The sequence below is a fragment of the Dermochelys coriacea genome, chromosome 1 (assembly GCF_009764565.3).
Source record: "Dermochelys coriacea isolate rDerCor1 chromosome 1, rDerCor1.pri.v4, whole genome shotgun sequence".
Taxonomy (NCBI): domain Eukaryota; kingdom Metazoa; phylum Chordata; order Testudines; family Dermochelyidae; genus Dermochelys; species Dermochelys coriacea.
In genome coordinates, this window is record NC_050068.2 from 124,368,407 (window position 1) to 124,389,599 (window position 21,193).

Genomic DNA, 21,193 nt, shown 5'->3' on the forward strand with positions numbered 1-21,193 from the left:
CCTGCTGCCTAGTGGTGGCAGAGAAGGCAGGTTGCTTTATAGCTATGGGCCAGATTGTGCTCTTAAAGCGCAGTCCCACACTGTGGGCCATGGAGACTTGCCCCATCCCAGGAAGAGCTTGGGGAGGAACGGATACAGTGACTTCCTGAGTTTCCCAGGGAGGCTGTGCAAACTGTATCATCCTTTGCAATCATGGCTTCTCCTCCTCCCTACCCTTTTTGGGGCAATAGGTGTCCCAGCTCCTTAAATATACCCCACAGCCCCTCCTCCACACCCCAGCCTAAGCCTATTCACAATAGTGCCCTAGTTTCAGAGTAGCAGCCGTGTTAGTCTGTATTCGCAAAAAGAAAAGGAGTATTTGTGGCACCTTAGAGACTAACAAATTTATTAGAGCATAAGCCCTCGCGAGCCACAGCTCACCCCATTGGACGCACCCGGTGGAAAAAACATAGGAGAGATCCACACACACACACAGAGAACACGAAACAATGGGTCCACCACACACACTGCAAGGAGAGCGACCACCCAAGACAAGCCACCACCAGCAGCAGGGGGGGGAAGGAGGAAAACCCCCCACGGCAACAAGCAAGGCAGGCCAACCTTGGGGGGTTTTCCTCCTTTTCCCCCCCGCTGCTGGTGGTGGCTTGTCTTGGGTGGTCGCTCTCCTTGCAGTGTGTGTGGTGGACCCATTGTTTCGTGTTCTCTGTATGTGTGTGTGGATCTCTCCTCTGTTTTTTCCACCGGGTGCGTCCGATGGGGTGAGCTGTGGCTCGCGAGGGCTTATGCTCTAATAAATTTGTTAGTCTCTAAGGTGCCACAAGTACTCCTTTTCTTAATAGTGCCCTAAAAGACTGAAAGCCTCTCAGCCCTTTTAAGGCAGCTTCTGTGTAGACATTAGCAGAACTGCTGGGTCTGCCCCGGCCAAACTGGTCACTGGTGGGTGCGCAAACCTGTGAAAAGTCAAACCTTTCACTGTGCATCTGCAACAGAGGTGCTAATAGTGTACAATCACCTTCAATCCAAGGCAAGGCCATGTCCCTTCAAAAATACATGAGGACAGAGACATCTCCTTGGCTCTAGAAGAAGAGCTTCAAATTTTTTTGGAGTTCCACTCCTTAGAGGTAGAAGAGGAGTAAAAAATAATTGTTGACTTAGATGATACCTTGATTTGGAGCAGTCAGGAGACCATCTGAGATTGCACATGCGGCATAAATGACAATGCAATTTCCAAAGTGTATGACCCAGGCCTTTGGTTCTCCCAGGAAGAAGTTGGGAGCAGTTTGTGGAGTTTGCAAGGTTGGTAGGATTTGGGAATATTTAAGACACTTGAAACTTCTTCCTTTCCAGTTCACTTGAGCCAGGCTTTGACTCAGCTGAGGTATCAGTGATGGAAAAATTAGGATATGTAGTATATATTATCTTTTGAGGTCACTTTTATAATTCATTTTCTCTCACCACATTCAGAGAAATGTGTGTGTTCTATGCATGTATAGTATCAACCATAATGGGGATAGCCAGATGTCTATCCAACTCATTCAATCTGCTCTTTGCTAGAGTTCTGTCTAAGGGTTTTGTATGGTCTTACCTCCCTAGCAACGAAGGTTGCAGTCAGATACCCTAGTCCAGCTTGGTAGAAGTGTCTTAGTGCCAGGGCTGTGGCATGGGGCCTTAGAAACACAGTCTCCTTATTGTTGCATTGTTGTAAAGCCCTGTTTCCAGTCCTATACACACAACATTTCACATAACTTGTAAGTGTATATTCATTGGATTTATTGCTCTCCAGTTTTCTGTCAGCTATGACCTTCCAAGACAGTCATTGTCACCAGCAAGTTAGTAATTCTGGTGCGGGTGTCCATGTGCAGCCTTAATTAAGAAGGTGATGGTCAGGTCCCCATAACAGATTCCATGTTGCGGCTTTGGCCAGGAATGTGGATGCTACACAGTCCCATGGTGCTATGTTGTTGTGAAGCAGTGGGAAGTATACAACAATATTTCATGGGCTACACACTAAGGGTATTTTTGAATGTACTCTGTACCTCAAAGCAACACCCTGGAGGCCCCATATTCACCACTGTCATGTAATTATGATATGTTTTGTACAAAGTATTCCCTTGTGAGGTATAATTTGGAAAATCTTGATCTGTTGAACATTAATAACCTGTTGGATTTTATGTCCTATCATTGTATGGGAAGTAATGAAGTTTTGCTACGTGTGTGTTACTGAAATATGTTGTGAGGTTGGAAACATCCTGCCTTTCAGGAGCAACAATGGAGGAGCCAGATGTGTTGACGGCCTATTAAAGGGAATCCACTCTCCAAAGGGCTACCCCAGAAGACTTCTCAGAGAGAACATGTAGACAATGGAGACTGATTGCCCAATGGGGGCGGAGCCCCACATCACAAGCATAGATCTTTCAGCAAGCTGAAAGAAACTATAAAAGAGGGGAAGTGATATTATGGGCTGGCCTCACTCCCCCACAACTCAACACCTGGAAACATGTCTGGAGGACAAAGATTTTTAACTAGGTGGCCCTGGGCTGGAGGAGAGTCCCAGCCTGTGTATTGAAGATCTGTGACCTGTTTGTATCATCTCTCAGAGTGAGACATGGCTTGATTCAAATCCTGTTTAGTTTATAGAACTCGGATTGTGAATTTATTTTATTTCTTAGGTAACCAACTTTGATCTCCGTGCTTGTGACTTATAATCACTTAAAATCTCTCTTTCTGTAGTTAATAAATCTGTTTATATTTTACCTAAAACAGTGTGTTTTGGTTGAAGTGCTTGGGGGATCTCAGCTCAAGTTAAAGGGAGGGGCAGACTAGGTAATAAACTTAAACTGGTCAGCCTTCTGACCAGTGCAAGATGGTGTATTCTGGGGGTGCAAGGCTGGGGAGCTGGGGGGAACTGGCCAGAGCCTCTCTATTGTTGGTTCAGGAGTGGCTGGGAGATCATTCCTGTAACTCAGTTGGGTTTGTCCCTGCCTGTGGATGGCTGTGTAAGTGCAGAACCTGCCAGAGTTTTGTGGCTTTTCACAGCATCACAGTGTGAGAGGGATACTCCAGGTTGATGGGACAGAGGGCTCGGTGGTCCCACGCTCCAGGTTGCACCCCAGGGACCCCGTCACAATTGGTCTTCAGTTTTCTGTGATCCATCACCATTCACCATGGTCACTGACATATACTAATTGCAGCATGTATGGACATGACCAGCCCTCACTGGGAAGAGCACAGTTAGATCCTAGTTATAACCTGTCAGGCCTCTGGCATGGACCTGAGGGACATTTCAACAAGTGCATTTCTCTATTAATTAAGCTTCATTCTATTGACCTGTGTTGTAGATCAGCAAACACAGTGAACGAGAAATAGGACTGGGGACTGCAATGGGAATTGTCCACACTGTTGGGTTGATTGGCCTCCTACTACCCATTGTAGAAGAGAAGCACATTTACCTAGCTTAATACACCAGGCCACGTTCTTACTGCTAAGGAGGAATCAGTTCTTGGAGAAACAGTAGCTGTGACATTGCAAGGAGTTTAACCTGTTGCTTCTGTTCCCATTGAATTCAGATGGGCTGATTACAGCAAAGAGCCTGGATGCCTGCGAGAAGCAGCTTTAAGAAGGGGCGGGTGAATCAGCAGCCTACGAGCCACAAGCATTCTGTGCATCGCCAGCCCATGCTTTAGGGACAGAGAATGATTAACTTAAAGGATGCTCATCCTGTTCTTTACCCAGAAACATTTGAGGAAGATCACACCACCCAGAGAGGTCACATTTATACCATTTCCCTGTCAGCTATTTCGATGGTGCTTGTAATGACATTTTCCATCATTAAAGTCTCTGAATGATCAAGGAAAGGAGACAACAGAATTTCAGTGCTTCCGATAGTTGGCCTTTATAATCTGTAATTTTTTTGGCTTGCTTTATTTTATTGGTTTTCTATTACACCCCCTTTAAAATATCTATTTACCAGAAACCTACTGACCGCTATTCCTACCTACATTCTTCCAGCTTTCATCCTGACCACACCACACAATCCATTGTCTACAGCCAAACTCTACAATACAACCACATTTGTTCCAACCCCTCAGACAGAGACAAACACCTACAAGATCTCTATCAAGCATTCTTACAACTACAATACCCACCTGCTGAAGTGAAGAAACAGATTGACAGAGCCAGAAGATTACCCAGCAGTCACCTACTACAGGACAGGCCCAACAAAGAAAATAACAGAACATCACTAGCCATCATCTTCAGCACCAACTAAAACTTCTCCAACGCATCATCAAGGATCTACAACCTATCCTGAAGGACGACCCATCTCTCTCACAGATCTTGGGAGACAGGCCAGTCCTTGCTTACAGACAGCCCCCTAACCTGAAGCAAATACTCACAAGCAGCCACACACCACACAACAGAACCACCAACCCAGGAACCTATCCTTGCAACAAAGCCCTTTGCCAACTGTGTCCACATATCTATTCAGGGGACACCATCATAGGGCCTAATTACATCAGCCACACTATCAGAGGCTCGTTCACCTGCACATCTACCAATGTGATATATGCCATCATGTGCCAGCAATGCCCCTCTGTTATATACATTGGTCAAACTGGACAGGCTCTACATAAAAGAATAAATGGACACAAATCAGACGTCAAGAATTATAACATTCAAAAAACAGTCGGAGAACGCTTCAATCTCTTTGGCCACTCCATTACAGACCTAAAAGTTGCAATTCTTCAACAAAAAAACTTCAAAAACAGACTCCAACGAGAGACTGCTGAATTGGAATTAATTTGCAAACTGGATACAATTAATTTAGGCTTGAATAAAGACTGGGAGTGGATGGGTCATTACACAAAGTAAAACTATTTCCCTATGTTTATTCCCCCCCACCCGCCCCGTTCCTCAGACGTTCTTGTCAACTGCTGGAAATGGCCCACCATTATTATCACTTATTATCACAGTTCCCCCCCACCCCGCTCTCCTGCTGGTAATAGCTCACCGATGGCTTATCTTAAGTGATCACTCTCCTTACAGTGTGTATGATAAACCCATTGTTTCATGTTCTCTGTGTGTGTGTATATAAATCTCTCCTCTGCTTTTTCCACCAAATGCATCCGATGAAGTGAGCTGTAGCTCACGAAAGCTTATGCTCTAATAAATTTGTTAGTCTCTAAGGTGCCACGGGTACTCCTTTTCTTTTTGCGAATACAGACTAACACGGCTGCTACTCTGAAACCTTTGGTTACAGTGTGTATGGTAACACCCATTGTTTCATTTTCTCTATGTACATAAATCTCCCCACTGTATTTTCCACTGAATGCATTTGATGAAGAGAGCTGTAGCTCATGAAAGCTTATGCTCAAATAAATTTGTTAGTCTCTAAGGTGCCACAAGTACTCCTTTTCTTTTTGCGAATACAGACTAACACAGTTGCTACTCTGAAACCTATTTATCTATGGCACTTATATCCCCCGTATATCATCACCTCACAATTGTCAATGTATTTATCTTCACAATACCCTTGTGAGACACTATTTCCCCCATTTTATAGATGGGGAACTGAGCCACAGAGAGACTAAGTGATTTGCCCAAGGTCACACAGGAAGCCTGTTGCAAAGCAAGGAGTTGAACCCATGTCACAGGCTAATGTGTTAACCACATCCTTCCTATCCTTTTCCTCAAGGAAAAATGGGCTAGCCAATGAAATTCTGGCATACTTAAAAGGTTGTACAAAACAAATAAAATCTTGTGATAGTGACCATAAGAGAATAAGGTAATGAATAAAACGTAGAGGAAGACCCACGAGTACATTCTGGCTGCTTTGTGTCACCAGAGTGTCACAAAACTAGCTGGCAGTGAATCTTTTCTGTAATTTTTCTCATTGTAATTTTAAGCTTACCACCATGTGTTCCTCTTTGGGTACCAATACAACCTGCATCAATATCATCTGTTGAGCTAGAAGTACAATAGACATTTCTCATTCTCAGAGGAGTACTGTATGAGGAATCTTTTGGATAACTTTATATAAGGAAACATTCTTAATTGCACCCAGATATATAGGGTGAAATCCTGACTTTACTGAAGTCAGTGGGAGTTTTGCCTTTGACGGCAGTGGAGACAGGATTTCATCCACAGCATATTCATCTATTATTATTTTTTATTTGCTCTTTTTTATATCAGGTATCTTTTTTCCGGAGGTTTTGCAAATGGAGAAATGGAGATTAAATTTATGTTCTTACTTGATTCTGTCCTATAAGCAAAAATCAGCAAGAAATACACTTTGCTTTGTGAGGGGTGGAAGGCATGGTGGGGGAAAGAGAAGGAGAAGGAGGAAAGTTGCACAGATTTCCTGCCCCCCACTTCAAAAGGGGCTCTTTTCTCCTGTATTATTTCCTTTCCCATTGGCTTCACTTTGTTGGTTTATGATTCCAAAATGCACCAGGAGTCAACCCCAGTGCAAACCTGATATTAAAAACTAACAGGCTAATGCCAGGGAAAACACACTCTCCTTCTGGTTTCAAAGACAGATTTTTTTTCATAAGTGCAGCCATGCTTTTCTAATAAAAATTCATTAAACAATGGTTATGAAAGATGAGGCTGGGGGTTGGGAAGGCATACAATCAAGTGAGTCTCTTTGAACTTGTTTTTTTTTAAAATACCAAAGCAAACAATTCAGCTGTTAGTGTCACACGTTTCTTTTATGAGCCGAGAGGCCTGTATATTTGCTCACACCTTAAGAAGGTACAATGAGTTAGGTACCTCTCTCTCTCCAAAGTCTCGTGATTTTTATTCTGTAAATATGGGTGTGGAAACTCTTTTATGTTGCTTAGTTTACATTATTGAGGGTATAAATGAGTATAATAGAAACTGCTTAATTCATTTATGTAAAGTAAAAACAAATGTAGAAGCCTTTGCTATTTTTATTGTTAACATCCCGTTGGGAGGCAGGAGAGTAAATATTGTAGAAGTTTAAAGCAATCTACTTAAGCTTAATAATAACGCTGGGTTTCAAGTAACAGAGAAGAATACAAGTTGCTGGAAGATCAAAGATTGCACTGAGTTTTATAGAAAATCTGGGCAAAGATCTCCTGGGAGGGGTAAATCTTCGGAACTCTACTTTTCTAGTGTTTCATGGCAATCATTTGACATCTATAGAGCAAGAAAGCGATGAGGAGAGAATGCAAACAGTTCTCCTGTGTCCTGAGAAATGGTGGGTCAGGAAACCAACCAAATGCTGACTTTTGGTGAGTTTTATAGCTTTAAAAGAGAGAGCGAGTGAGAGAGGGAGAGAGAAAGAAAAAAAAAGGCCAGCGATACAGTTTCTTTCCCCTGATCAGTTTGTAATCATGTGTTAATTGAATTTTGAGTGAGTCATCAGTAAATAGGCGCCCTGACAGTCTCTCTGGGTATTTGTAAGTGCTTGTGCTTGTCAGCAAATTATCTGAATTGTCTACCTGTTGAGAGACACTAGACACTCTTTACTTTCTTCCCAGTGATATTGTCCCTTTCATCTGAACAAAGAACAGGAGAATGCTATATTCTGGACCATGGGCATCACTGCATATGTTAAAAAATATCAGGCAGAACAGCAGATAATGAATGCTGCTACATAACAATACTGTATCAGGTGTGTGTTTGAGTGTGTGCCTGCGTGAAAGCAGGGGGATTAATATTTAGAGATTATAATCAAGAGTCTCTAATAGAGGGATAGAAACTGGGCCACAGTGTTTTCCCATGGCTGAGAAAGTTTCCACTGGTCTGGCTCCCAATTATAAAAACACTGGAATCCTCTGCCATTACACCAAAGCTTGTAAATTTCCTAATGAATATTTAAAATAACCCTATGGAGTTTTTTAATGTTAATGTATTTCAGCCTTTGACTAACATGAATATCCTACAGGGCTACCATTGTGTTTAGCTACACGCTAATTCCATTCTCTTCTTTTAATGCAAAAAACCCCGAAAAAACCCCACACAACCCTGTATTTCAGCTCTTCCTGGTGTGCATTTTATGTGTTTCTTTCCATATGGAGCTCCCAGATGTACAGCAGACCCCACTCAGCTGGTTTCTTTGTAGGCTGTCATGCCAGCAACACAAAAGCAATGCACGTGCCCGCATGCACACACACACACACAAAGAAATTATTGAGAATCAATACCACAATAATGGCAAGCAGGCCTGTGCTTTTTCCTTGATAGCCAATTATGAACAATTTACTAAAGTTGTCAACTCATGGCAAAACAAATAGAGTTAATAGCATAGATTTCATAAGGGCCTATCTGTCTTGTTATTGCTGCACTCTGAGCAGAGTTCCAAGTTCAAGCTGCTAATGGAATCATAACTCACCCCAGGACAGAACGAATATTGTAGGAATCACCAGCTGAATTTGGAGAATGGGGAACTGATGACTGCCACAATGCTGTACATCTGATAGTGATTCCCTTATAAAGAGCTACAGTATTTTCCAGTAAAAGTTGCCATCTCAACACTTTACAATAGTTTTACTACAGTTTTTTTAGAGTATTATAGTGAAACGTTATAGTATGGGTTTTAAAATTGAAAAGTTAATTTGGCTTTTCACATAATTGGTTTAAAGCCATAGGGGAGGCAGGAACTGTTTTTTACTAAATGTTTATACAGGACCTAGCACAATGTGGGGCCTGATTTCTGATTAAGTCGTCTATACCTGTATGTGATGCAAATAATAATATTGGTAATAAAGTGTACGGACCCATGTTCAAACAGGCTTTCTTGTTTTGATGTTAATGCTGCCAGATGCAGAGCCAATTCTTTTTTGTTTCAGTTGTGGAAAATGCCATTTCATGCTAGCCTCTTAGGGTATATCTACACTGCAGTGCAAGCCCAGGGTTAGTGGGACTTGAGTCAGCTGAACCCGGGTTACAGAACCCTGGGCCTGAGTGTCTACACTGATTGTTAATCCTACATTAAGAATTTTCTAACCTGGGCTCGAACCTGGGGCTCTGTTGTCTACACTGCAGCACACAGGCCCAAGTCAAACCAACCATATCCCAGAATCCCTAGCACCCTCCTGAAATGTGACCGTTCTAGATCTTTGACCATATTGCACTGTGGGAAAACCTGACTGCCCACCGTGCGCATTACAGGAAGTTTGAACAGCCCGCCAACATAGCCTGCCGAGGAGTCATTTTGGTCTGTGCGCTCCCAGTTAACAGAGCCAGCAACATGGAGGAGACCCCTTTTCAAGACCTTCTCTTGCTTGCGCTTTCACTCCTGTGTCAGGAAGTAGGCAGAGGTTCCATAAGCAATGGACATTTTGGTGGCACTTTCTGACCCACCTCAGGCACCTGACAGATAGGGATAGAGTAGGAGAAGGCAGAGTACCAGGCCTGGCACACTCAGACTGTCAGACGCTGCTCATTACGTTTGGTATAGCCCTTGAAGCCCCCATGTAGACTGACGCATCTGGCGCAGGACCACAAGCACAGAATGGAGGGATCACATCATCATGCAGACCTGGGATGACCAGCAGTGGGTCCAGAACTTTTGCATGAAGACAGCTACATTGCTGTAGCCTTGTGAGCAGCTTGCTCCAACCCTCCAGCATAAAGATGCATGCATGAGGGTGCCCTTGCTGGTCCAGAAGCAGTTTGTTATTGCCGACTGTAAGCTGGCTACCCCAGACTGCTACAGGTCCATTGCAACCAGCTTGGGATTGGGAAGTTGACTGTGGGTAAAGTGGTGGAGTTCCTGAGACAATCAGGTGTGTGGTTTACCCCAAGGTGGTGGGCATAAAAGATATTCCTGAGGCAATTGCTGGCTTTGAGAGAATGGGGTTGCCTAATTGTGCCTGGGCAATTGATGGGACTCCTGTACCCATAAGTTTGCCCTCCTCAAGGAGCACGAGTACATAAACTGCAAAGGGCACTACTCCATTGCTATGCAGACCCTCATGGACCACAGAGGAAAATTTGTGAATGTCAACGTGGGTTCCACTGGGTAAGTTCATGATGTTAATTTTTTTTGCTGACTGGAAATCTATATTCATGGGTAAGGCTACGATTTGGTCATGGAGGTCGCAGAAGTCACAGCATCCATGATTTCCGCAGACCTCCATGACTTCAACCTGCAGCGGCTGGGAGCTGCAGGGTATCCCCACTTCCTATGGTGGCCAGGAGCTGCGGGGTACCTGTGCCCAATGGGGATCCTGCACAGCTCCCCAACCACCACATGTGTGGGGTCCCCTGCAGCTCCCCAGTCCCTGCAGGGGGTGGAGGATACCCTGCAGCTCCCCAGCTGCTTCTGCTAGCGGGGGGGAATCCTCCGGCGCTACTGCGAACAGTGTGGGGGGGATCCCCCAGCAGCTCCGCAGTCCCCACAGATGCAGGGGACCCCCGCAGCTCCACAGCTGCTATAGGCAGGGGTCCCTCCCAGCTCCCAGCCATGGGGCAGGGGCCGCAGCTCCCAGCCACAGCAGGGCAGGGTGTTTGACCCTCCTCCCTCCCCAGTTTTGTCACGGACATTTTAGTAAAAGTCAGGGACAGATCACAGCTTCTGTGAATTTTTGTTAATCGCCCGTAACCTGTCCATGACTTTTACTAAAAATGGCCATGACAAAATCGTAGTCTTATACATGGGCACTACTCCCACCAAATGACATTGTCATAAATGGAGTTACTGGCCTCACCGTTACTCTGGGGGACCCTGCATACCCCCTTTTACCTTGGCTTATGAAACCGTACCCTGATTTCAGAGGCCCTGGCAAAAGATGGTTTAATTACACTCTCAGCAGGTGCAGAATGGATGTTGAATATACTTTTGGCAGAGTGAAATCCTATTGGAGATGTCTACAGACTGTTTGGATGCCAGTGTCACCAGTGCTATCCACATTACTGAGGCTTGCTGTGCTCTTCACAATCTTTGTAAAGCCAGAGGCTTTGAAATGGTACCCTCAGCCAGAAAATGCACTTACCACACCTGGAGCTGGATGCACCTGTGCAACAGAAGTCAGGGATGCTTTGTGCTCCCACATTATGGACTTGCATGGCCCAATGGAGAGGGGGAATAATGCCTTTAAGAATGTGCTTGTGGGGAGTTGGGGCGGGGTTAACAAGCAGGTCCAGTACCAAAACCAAAGGGATTTACAGCTGGAGAAAAGGCATGCCAAGAGGCAAGAGGAAAGGTGGAGGTTGGCTGCACAGCTTGAGGACCAGGTTTCAGAGTGGGAGCAGGTACTTGCTTCACAGTTCTTGGAACAGAAAAGGAGGAGATGGAGTTGTTGTCTCTAATAGCGCAGGGCAGGAGCACAGAAAAAATCCCCTGTGGAAATTCAAGGACATCAAATGTTACTTTTCCAAACTGAGCTTCAATATATTGTGAGAGGGATGCTTCAGGACACAGAAGCTCCCTGGACAGAGCCTGGTTAGTGAAAGAATTGCAGAGACAATGGTAAGTCAACAATGCAAAGCTGCTTTTTTGATTTTAGAAAATTGCAGAGTGACTTGGTTTTTCTTTGGGAGGGTGGGTGGGGGATGGAGCCATCAGTGGCTGTGCTACAACAGCTTTTTCTATCATTTCAGGCTTTCCATATGTTGGAGGACATAACGGTTCTTGTGGTATTGGCAGAAGGAAATGTGATGTCAAGCTGCTGGTGGGAAACCGGCAGTTTATGCAACTTAAATATTTAAACATATAGTGACAGCACATCGGTGAGTGGAGTGGGCTGGTCAGCTACTGAAGTAGCCCCAGGAAGTATGCCCACCCCCAAAATGTGACTACCTATCTGGCATTCCTGCTTCAGGAAATGTCTGCAACTATCAGAACCCATGATTGAGTCAGAATTCATGAGGGAATCAACAGGATGCTGCGTGAGCTTCCACAGGGCTTATGCTGTGTTATGGCTGCATGCAAACACCCAGAACTCCACAGCCAACCTCCTCCTTGCCCTGGTCCCCGCACATTTCTGGGACAAAATTTCAAACCCCAGTTGTACTTGAGACAAATGATTTTGTCATCCATGGACTGCGTGGACTGCCTCTAACTGAAAGGGACTAGGTTTTGGAAATGGAACAGATTTCCCCAATCACACACACAGAGTTCACTGTTTCCAGGCAGCCTGACAGACTGTTGAATGGTTACAGGGTGGTATACTTACATGCAATGTAGGGTTATTATTTTTAAGAAACAGAAATGCCATAGCAAAAATCTGTGACTTTCCAGTAAAAATACACTTTGAAGGTGTGCTTTACTGTTTGTATTTCCTGGTTACCATTTTGAACTCCGTTATGGTGAGGGGAGCGGGTTGGGGTCACCAAGGCGCTGGCATGCAATCTGCAGATGAATTTTGCTAGCCAGGGCTTCTGATAACTTTTGCATTGGTTCATAGAGTTCCCATTACTGTATTAATAAATATTAAAATGGAGCCAGAAACTTACTGGGCCCAGGAGAGGCTTCTGTCCCTTCTGTAGGCTCTGCAGTGGGTTGTTCCATGGGGGGCATCAATCAGTTCCTCTGAGCATGGACCCAGAATGTGCTGCTGCTCCTGTTCCAAAGGCTGCTTTGGGAGTGATTTCAGCAACATGGTCCTTACTGCTGGCTCCCATCTGTCCCCATGCTGGGTTCAGGGGCCAGCAGGGCAGCATCCTGGCTGAGCAGGTCATCATGCATCACCCTTGGCTCCATGCTGGGCTTTTTGCAAAGCATGGGTGAAACTTTTCATAAAATGGACATGATGTCGGTGAGTTGCCCGCAGTGCAGGTCCCTGGTTTTCCAGTACTTACTCTTGAACTGCTTAATCCACTCCCTGCGCAGGTCACTGGTCCGGTGTATTTGCAAAGCTGCCAGCTTCTTCACTATTTGCTGGTAGAATCATAGAATCATAGAATATCAGGGTTGGAAGGGACCCCAGAAGGTCATCTAGTCCAACCCCCTGCTCAAAGCAGGTATGTGTGGTCATTCCTGCTACTCTCACTGAAATCCAGTTTTGTTTACCAAAAACAGTTTACCAAAAACTGGCTGTGCTCCTATGATCATTAGGCAGCGTGCTTTGCAAAAGGCTTCTTCTGGTTGGTCTCCATGGCAAACACAGATGGTGTGTTTGCAGCTCAGTGATCAGAAGACAATGGAAGGGTTAATGCTGACTTATTGAACTGCTGCTGTACGCCCAGGAGCATGGCTTCCATTTTCAACTGAGTCAATTGGAGATTCTTGGGATAGAGAGGACAAAGGAAGTTGGCCCATGGGATTGTGGGATACTTTTGGAGGACTCCCAGGACCTGCTTTTGGGGAAGCTGCATTTACACTCCAAATCAATAGGGCTCTAACTCTGGGTCACAGCATAGACCCTGCAGGTCCTCAGGGTCCTGGGATCCTGGATTAGCATGATTTGTAGACGGAAGGGCAGTGGGTTAGGCTTGAGCCTCAGTCTGAGCCCGGTTTTACATTGCATTGTAGTAAGACCTGTAGTCACAGATGAAAGGCTTCTTTGTGCAAGAAATGTGTCACTGATTTTTCCATTGTATGTTTTCACAGGGAAAGTAGTTTTGATAACACTGGGCTATATCATGCCCTTTCATGACAAAAGCAGCAGGAGAGTCAAAGCTCATTAGAAAACTCCATGGCTTTGAGGCTTCTTTTGCAGCCCCCACACTGAGACAGGTATAGAAGCCCATGGAAGTGGCAGTGTGTGTCATTTTCCAACCTTACAACTATTCTGAGTTCCATGACAGAAATCTCTGGATCTTTGGACGGCTGTAGATGGCCAGGGAATTCATGTGGAGGGTTCACACACTCTGTACATTCCTCAGACCACCAGTATGGCTCTTTGAGGAGCCATCTATTCTTCTCTTTACCTACTTCAAACCTCTGTGTGGATTTGAAGGCAAGGAGTGGGAAGCTGCACGATACAGATGTGGTCAACATTAATTGCCACAAGCATTTCTCTATGGATTTGCTTGGGGCTGACACTGAAAATGAACTGTTTCCCAGATTTGTCTTCAACTTTCAAATTTGGTTAGTTAGTTTTAATTGGACTCATAGGCCACATTATATTTTTGTTTCCTGCTGTTAACCCCATTGAAAAGTGCAGTGTATCATTGTGTGGGGAAAATAGTTTTGGGTGTGATTGATAAGTGGTTCTCATCAGTTTGCAGATTCAGTTTGGTTTGCTTTGGATGAACATTCAGTGATTTCACCATTGATCTGAAGCTTATCTAAAACCATCTGGCCTAGAAATTGGCCTAAAATAGCTGTCCTTTTCTGGTTTTGGCCAAGTTATAAGTCCTGCAGAAGTCTGGCAGTAGGTATTTCATTGCCTCTACTGGTCCAGGCTAGATGAAGAAAGTGCAAAGGCTTAATGATTATTTTTTAAAGGAAAAGTTTACCAAATATTTGGAAGAAAGTTGGGTTAGTTCTTCTTTTATCTGAACTGGTTCTATTAGCCCTGTTGGGGCTCTCAGTCCATTAAAGGAAAGAAACTGGGTCTCTATTGAATTTGTTAATATATTATGAACATTTGTATTAGCTAATCTCTTTTTACAAAAGTGTGAGACCCTGTACAAAGGCCCATAGTATTATATTATTGATGTTAATTGTTTCCCTAATTCTGCTCCTATGTAGTATAGTGTATTCTCAGTGATACCAATTAGTTTCTTGGGATTTCCCACAATATAAAAGCAGACAGATTAAAAACCCCTAGGATTTAATTCTTCATACTACCTGTTGTTAAACTATCATCAGGATATCAACAAAAACAGTTGCAGTGATGATAATACACTGAATAATAGGGCTAGTGACTGTAGACATGGGGGAAAGGTTTCATTCATTAAAAAAAGTGTGTAATTTTAATGTAATAGTTAACAAGCTGATGTGGAAATACAAAGAGAGCTATACATTATCTACAGATCAGTCAATTTATAAATTCATTTCTATTATGTACCCTTTCAAACAGCAAGGCATAAAGGGTCAGTTCACTAGCCATAGTATGAGGTTGCCATGTTTAAATCGCTCATTTAACCTCCATTGTTTTTTTCAACCATACCAAAATGAGTGCTGGTGTTCTCTATTGTGACATTTCTGTAAATGCTACTCTCCTGCTCTCACTCATCATTCAGCTTTGATTTGGTACTCTGAGGGCAATTTTCATGGAATAAGAGTCAGTGAATATGGCAGTAGTATATGGAGGCACTGGGCTGAGCAAATGGATGGATGGCTGACGTACCCAGAAAGAGGGTATTACAGCTGCTCCACTCAAGGATTATGGTTGGGCAGCAACGTGGCATATATTAATGAGCAGTTTTGCAGAATTTGGTGACTAATACCAGTAAATAAGTTTTTAAAATGCTGCAGCTAGGAGAGGCGAAGATGCTGATATGCCTAATGTACTCCTGTTCAGGCAGTCTATTAGTTTCCAACTAAATATAACTGAAGTAACTTAACTCATCCAAGGCCACTTTACACTTTCATACTGTGTCTGTCTTCTGCAATACACTGTTACATGATCTCGGTGGGTTAGCACAGCCGTGCACAGTCCCTGGAATAATGACACTGTCATGAGCTCAGTTTAATGACAGAACAACATATACTTATTACTGTAAGATGGTACAGACCCAGCTCCTCCTGCTGCTGGCATAGACTATTTCCCTCTCTCCCCAAGGCAGAAAGCACACACTCCTCGGCATCCTCCCAGAGTTGCTTCCTGAGACAGAGTCCCTCCTCCCTGGGAGAAGTTATTAGCGGCTGTCTGTGGATGTGCCACACACACAAATCCAGCCAACACAGTAACTGTTTCTATATTTCAATGCAAATGAGCTCAGCATCCAATATGGTGAGTTCTTTGAAAATCTGACCGATTAGTTTGGTGCCCAAGCGGAGCTACATACTCTTGAAAATCTGGACCCAATTGTGGGTACCCAACTAATTTGGATATCTGGCCCCAGATACTTCTGAAAGGGAATGATTTGTACTGTAGCAGGAGCTCCTACCAGGCAGATTGCATGCAGGTGTTTTGTTAGCTTCCCTTTCACTCTGCAGTCCTGACCTGAGATACTTTGTCTCATTCCTTTCTAATTGTTTTTTAAAGTGGCATAGCAATCTCCCAGCTTGTGCTAGGCTTGGGGAATATTGGGAAGCATCTCCAAGGGGAGAGACCACCAAGCTCATTTTCACTTGGCAAGCAAAGCAAAAGTTCAGCTCACATCTCCAGAGGTGAAAGGCCAGTGCCTTAACTCATGTCTACTCTTTTAAACCATAAACCAAATGTCTGGTTACAGAACCAGCAGTCAAACATGATCAATCCACCATTCAGATACTTTAAACATTTGTCACACTCTCCCTTTTGATAGGTTGTGTAGTAGACAATGGAGGAAAAACTATACAACTGTCAGTCTGAATTAGAGAGGAGAGGGTTTTGCTGCACAGGTTCTAACTTACCAGTTACTGACTAACAGGCATGTCATTGTTTCCAGTTGATGTTTCTTGCTTCCTAATGAAGCAAGTATGTGCTCACAAGCTCAAGGGTTTAGTGTGCATGCAGGCACCAAGGTTCTCATGTCTCACAAGGTAGACAGGTACAAAAGCAGCCTCATTGCCTATGACAGACAGACACATGCATTTGTATTTAACTGGAGGTTGCCCACGTTCACATCGTAGATAAATAGCAATGCACCTTTGCATACAATTTACAAAACACTGTACCCAAGAGTGTTGCCCAGCAGATGATTTCTGAATGGAGTGCTGCCCAGCAAATCTGCAGAAGAATTGCTGTACTATGTTCATTTCTAAACCTCAACCCCAAGTCAATAACAGATATCTCGAGAGAGCTGGTAATTGCAAAATGGGTTTCAGACAATGGGAGATAAAATGGTCATTTGCATGCTATATTTCCAATCAGAAGATTATGTGGTAGTGAAATACTGAATGCTTTTTAGTAGCCACAGTTCAAACTGAGTCTGAGCCAGGGCTAGAGGGAAAAATGCAGTTCTCCTTGCTAAAGCAATTATTTTAACACGAGTAGGAAGAACAGAAGAGGAGTTTCTCTTTGTTAAAACTTCAGTCAAGTCCTGTTCACAGGTGCTGAAAAAGGTTATACTAGCTGCAGATTAAAGAAATAAAATAAAATTGAATAATTTGGTTCAGTGACAATAGAACTCACTAGTTGCTTTAATACATGTAGGAAAGACAATGTTGTCCAATGATTAGGGAGCTAGTTGAGGACTCAGGAGATCTAGAGGCTATTTCTGGCTCTGCCACTGACCAGCTGCAGAACCTTGGGCATGTCACTTTGCCTCCCTGTGTCTCAGTTTCCTTTCTTGCCCTCTTGCCTCTTTAGATTGTGATCTTTTTGGAGAAGAGACTTTATCTCCCTACGTGTTTGTACAACTGGGGCATCTAGGTGCTACTATAATACAAATAATAATAAATCTTTCCACAAAAACTTTTGGGAAGCTGTTCAGCTGGCAATCAGGAAATACAATGTGTGGAGGAAATCACATTAAAATAATCCTTTATTTAGGTGACAGTAACCACTCTAAGATGACCATATAGTAAATCATAGAATCATAGATATGTAGGACTGGAAGGGACCTCAATAGTCATTTAGTCCAGTCCCCTACACTCAAGACAGAACTACATAATTACTAGACCATTCCTGACAGGTGTTTGTCTAACACGTTCTTAAAAGCCTTAAATGACGGAGATTCCACAACCTCCCTAAGCAATTTATTCTAGAGCTTAACCACCCTGACAGTTAGGAAGTTTTTCTTAACATACAACCTAAGCTGCCCTTGCTGCAATTTAAGACCGTTGCTTCTTGTCCTATCCTCAGAGCTTAGGGAGAACATTTTTTCTCCCTCCTCCTTGTAACAACCTTTTACGTATTTGAAAATTGTTATTATGTCCCCCCTAAATCTTTTTTCCTCCAAACAAAACAAATCCAATTTTTTCATTCTTTCCTCATGGTCATTTAATCATTTTTGTTGCTCTTTGTTGTTCTTCTCTGGACTTTCTCCAATTTATTAACAGCTTTCCTGAAATGTGGCACCCAGAACTGGACACAGTACTCCAGCCGAGGCCTTATCATCTTAAATATGTACCAGCAAGCAAGGGAAGAAGGAACCAGTATTGGAAATGGAGAAAAGTTAGATTTGGGAAATTCAGCTGAAAATAATAGTGCCTTGTCCTACCCACCCTACATTCTTATTTGACTGGAGGTTGCTCATCTAATAAACTGGACAATTGTTGATGTTGGTGCTAATATAGAGCACTGGGCTTTCCCACTGGTGTTAGCAGATTATGACATAGCTGATTTGCTCCAAAAAGTGATTCTTAGTTCATTCTAATTACTGTCTGTAAGTCTGTATTCTCCTATACTCTGGAAATGGGGAAGCGTTTTTAGTTGCAGTCTTAGGAAAGTGAGACGTTAAGTGGCTCTTTCCAGGTGCTAGTTATCGGCTAGTAACAGTGCCACCTGCTCAGCTAAAATACATATATGCAGCTCTCTGTCTTTTCAGTATGTTTAAAGTGCTTGATCCTCCGTGCAGGTGGAAAAACCACCTGTGAGGAATGAAGAAACAGAAATATCCAAAGGCAGCAAGCAAGAAAGACATTTTTAGTCCTTTCCACTTGCTCTGAAACCTAAGATGCAGTTGTGCTTAGAGTGTCAGTTTTGCACATGAGAATGATAATATTTTTGGTTGCAGGAGATCTTCTGAGATGAGTATTTACTAGATATGGTTCTGAAATCTGGAACTCTGAACCGTGCCCAAATTTCTCTGAAGCTTGAGGTAGCTTCAGATCTGGGATTGTAGTTTAAACTTTCCTGTACAGTTAAATTATGCCTCTAAGAAGCAGAGCTGCATAGGGTGTCGTAGGTCTACTGGCCAGTGGAGAGGATCGGGATTAAAACATAATCCCTGTTGGAGTATGGGGCAGGAGCACAGTGAAAAGTGGCTTTTGCTATCATGCACTTAATCTTCTGCTAATGCTGTCTGGTAGGTGGGGGGTGGGGCCCTAGCATCAACATCCCAACCAAATACTGTCCTGGTTGGTAGTGTCGCATGCAGCATGAGACTGCCTCCTTTAGTGCAGCCAGCCAAAAATTATGGCTTTGTCCGGGGTGGGAGTGCTTGCTGGTTGAGTGGCTACTTATGTCCCCTGCTCCCTACACTGTGCCTAAGCAGCATCAGCCATAAACTGACCTGAAACATTTATTATTTGCTACTTGAGAGAGAGATATTTTGTGGAGAGCAAAAGTAGTACACAGTTTTACATTTTTTGTTTTTTAAAAATCAATAATTCTGCCACTAGGCATCTGCTGGTATTGTAAGTGAAAGTTAGGTGTATGGAGGCACAGAGTTTCCAAGTGCCTTTTTGAGGCCTGTTCTAGCTTTCTCTGCATGTGTATTTAGTACGGTGCTTAAGGCTTGCATTCAAGCTCTTTTAATGCTTGTGAGGTGTCAGATGAACATCCCTGGATATTGAGAGCATGCTTTAGCCCTCACAACAGGGACAACAAGGGCAGTATCATTGTAACCTTCCCCACACTCCTCATGTAACTGTTCTGGATTGATCCCTGCTTGGGGTGACATTGTAGATTAATCTCCACGCTCACAAAGTCCTTGACCTTTCCGCTGACAATACCAACCAGGGTGCCCTTTTACTGACAGTTGTAGCAGCAGAGTAGTTTTGTTGGATAGGCCCCATCCCATAGGATCTGGACTGAAATCACCAACTCCTTTTCTCTAAGCCACTGTGTAGCTATCAGAAAAGTAAAACATTTTGGCCAATCACAGCTGCTCAGGGTTAGCATGTGCCATCTAGAAATGAGGAGCTCGGATATCCTATTACCAGTTCCCCAAGCCATCCACCCCTCAGAACACATGCACACTTAAAAAAACAATTGCAAACAAATGTAAATGACCCACTAGTGCCAAGTGATAGAGATATGACCTTCATCTGGGCAGGCTGAGACAGAATGAACCTGCAGTAACCTGACACCTACAGTCATGTTGTGCTGGCAATTTGGAGAAACAGACTTTTTCCCCCAAGAGAACAAAAGTGAGACATAATACATCACTGCTCTGATGGGCCTATTTTCAACTGATGTGGGAGATCAGTATCCTGTAAGTATTCCTGAGATTTATATTCAACCACAGTGATGTTGCTAGGCTGTAATTCTGGTCACTTCAAAGTGTTTTTCTTTCATATAATGAGCCAGATCCTCAGATGGTATAAATCAGTGAAGCTCCACTTAATTCAATAGAGCTGATTTACCCCAGCTGAGGATCTGGCTCAGTATCTTTTGCTGATTTTATTTTTTAAGTTAAAAATGCTATAATGCTGCTTAACACAGTGGAACGCTTCACGAATTTGCGTGTCATCCTTGCGCTGGGGCCATGCTAATCTTCTCTGTATCGTTCCAATATTAGTATATGTGCTGCCGAAGCGAGCACAGTGGGTCAGGCAGATATAATAGCCTCTGTGGGACCGAAGGAGACCGAAAAGTCCTTTTTCTGCCAGGCCCTTGCCCTTCCTTTATAGAGATATTTATAGAGAATTACTACGATATAATATATCCCTTCATTTTCTTTGGATTCAGCTCTGAAACTTTAATGAATATCAATGAGATCTGCCCAGTGAATGCCCTGCCTAGCACTGTGAAAGTCTGTCCCTTAGTACTTACTAAACTGTGATTGCACTGTCATATTACTTCCAGGAAGTTCTCTTTCCTTCTCTCTCCTTTGCCTTCTGGCCTCTGTCTCCTCTCTCCTTCTTTATCTGTTATTATCATTAGCTATTTGTATTATGGCACTGCCAAGAGACTCCCAACAGGGACTCATTGTACAAGGTGCTGTATGAACATACAGTCAAAAGACAGTTCCTGCCCCAAAGATGTTACAGTCTAAACAAAGTGCCCCTTGTGATCCTAGCCTCTGTATTCTCACCCTACACACTACTGCACTAATATTTGTAAAAAATATGCTTTGTGAGGGATTGTATGAAAGCTAACAACACACTGGTTATTAGTATAATTGTAAAATGCATGTGTTAATGGTGTATGTGAAGTTATGAATTTCCTTTGTATGAAGTTAATAGAATACATCACTACAAAAAGTTTTCCTCCTCCCCTTCCCCTCCCCGCCCCCGCTCTCCTGCTGGTAATAGCTAATCTTAAGTGATCACTCTCCTTACAGTGTGTATGGTAACACC

At 43.5% G+C, this 21,193-nt stretch overlaps 1 long non-coding RNA gene and 1 other non-coding gene across 4 annotated transcripts; both read right to left on the bottom strand.

Annotated features, from left to right (window-relative positions):
* Positions 1 to 306: 306 nt before the first annotated feature.
* On the bottom strand, positions 307 to 11,922 carry LOC122457681. 3 transcript variants are annotated; one of them, XR_006277348.1, is made up of 3 exons: positions 3,218 to 3,230; positions 2,328 to 2,336; positions 307 to 600 (listed from the first exon to the last, which is right to left on the bottom strand). It is a non-coding gene; the product is annotated as an uncharacterized LOC122457681 (long non-coding RNA). The 3 variants fall into 3 exon arrangements; XR_006277351.1 differs by lacking the exons at positions 2,328 to 2,336; positions 3,218 to 3,230 and adding an exon at positions 11,911 to 11,922; XR_006277350.1 differs by lacking the exon at positions 2,328 to 2,336.
* Positions 11,923 to 20,329: 8,407 nt separating this feature from the next.
* On the bottom strand, positions 20,330 to 20,436 carry LOC119850274. The gene has a single exon (XR_005290799.1). It is a non-coding gene; the product is annotated as a U6 spliceosomal RNA (small nuclear RNA).
* Between the last annotated feature and the right edge of the window lie 757 nt (positions 20,437 to 21,193).